A 1707-nucleotide genomic window follows, 5' to 3' on the forward strand; every position below is an offset into this window, starting at 1 on the left:
GGATGATATCTCAATGCATCCAAATGGATTATTACATTCTTGCTCAACGATGTAGTGGTAATGTTCATTTAGGTAGAAGGTTAGAGGTTGAGAGACCATGATCATATGATAAACCCTGTGAATGAACAACCAAGATGAGTAATCTAATGAATAAAGTTCAATAGCGTAGCACGATTTTTCGTCGAGCCTTAACCCTAGGTTTTCATCCATTGATTGTCCAAAGTCTTTACTTATCTGCATTATTTTTGTTTACTTTCAGTTTATACACTTTCAAAACTCTTTTGTCTACATTGCACTAGGTAATCTTAATTGATAAACTATAATTGGATAGATTCTTAACACAACTCTCTGAGGGATCAATATTCGGTTTTATTAAAGGCTACTGTATTCCTTGGTGAGACCACGTACACTTGCGTGTGCGCTTGGGAGCAACAAGTTTTTGGCACCGTTGCCGGGGACTTGTAAATTGGCAACTATTTTTGTTTTAGTTTTACTTTTTAGACTTCTTTGGTGCTTTACACTTGGTCTTGGTTTTGAATTTGCTGGAAATAGGTTTAAAGATTAATAAGCTGGCAAGGGATAGGGTATTGGTTTAACTAAGCCCCATTCCCAAGAAATACTTTAACCAATTAAGGAGAAAAGTAGTCCTTATCCACCGTACTCCACATATTCAAGTGGAAAAAGAAAATCTTTCTCAAATGGCTGAAGATCAACTAGCCTGCATGATAGTTCGCGAAGTGGCAATCTGATTTAAGACAAATTTGAACTCCTATTTTTAGAAACCGACTGTTGGAGGGAACTTCGAGCTGAAACAGAACACGGTCCAGCTTTTAATCAGCAGCAAACAGTTTATGCGGCTTTCATATAAAGATCCATAAGTTCATATGCAGAACTTTCTAGAAATCAGTGACATATTCATCCTTATGGGTGTGTCAACTGACTATGTTTTGCTAACACTATTCCCCTTTTCACTAGAGGGGGAAGCGAAGAAGTAGTTGAATGTTGACCTAAAAAGTTCAATCACAACCTGGGATGACTTAGCTCGGAAATTCCTTATCGAATTCTTTCAATTTAGCAAGACTGCGAGACTGTGCAGTGAGTATTTGTGCTTCAAACAGAAGCCAGGTAAGAATTTATATCATGCATGGGAGAGGATCAAAGATATTTTTTAACACTGTCCACATTATCTGTAGTCCAATAAGGTACTAGCTCACAGTTTTGTTGAGGCACTTATCATAACACAAAAATTTTGCTAGATTCAGTTGTAGGTGGTCAAGAGTTAGAATTGACCTATGATGAGATATATACCTTGTTAACTAGATTGCATAAGGAAATCCTGAGTGGCATTCTAACTCAAGAAGTGTTACGAAGAAGGATGCAGTCATATTTAAGGTGGACTAATTTACTGCTATATTCATTCAGATTACTGCACTACAGAATCATTTAAATACTTGGCACAACAATTTGAAATTAGGAGTTCACAACCTATAGAAACAGTGAATGATATTCATCAAAAAAGAACTTAGTGTGAGATTTGAGGCAACAGTGGTCATTCTGCAGCTTTGTGTGCTACAAATCCCAAGTCAGTGATGTTTGTGAGAAATACCCAAAGGCCAAATTATGGGAATACGTAACATCTGAAGGTATAGACTCATCCACCAAATCCATCATGGAATAACAAATAGTAGCAGTTTTAGTTGCAAAATC

At 36.8% G+C, this 1707-nt stretch overlaps 1 non-coding gene across 1 annotated transcript; it reads right to left on the reverse strand.

The window, feature by feature from the left end:
* Positions 1 to 1085: 1085 nt before the first annotated feature.
* On the reverse strand, positions 1086 to 1189 carry LOC124889153. Its single transcript, XR_007047765.1, has one exon. It is a non-coding gene; the product is annotated as a small nucleolar RNA R71 (small nucleolar RNA).
* Positions 1190 to 1707: the final 518 nt, after the last annotated feature.

The sequence above is a fragment of the Capsicum annuum genome, chromosome 11 (genome assembly GCF_002878395.1).
Source record: "Capsicum annuum cultivar UCD-10X-F1 chromosome 11, UCD10Xv1.1, whole genome shotgun sequence".
NCBI classification, from domain to species: Eukaryota; Viridiplantae; Streptophyta; class Magnoliopsida; order Solanales; family Solanaceae; genus Capsicum; species Capsicum annuum.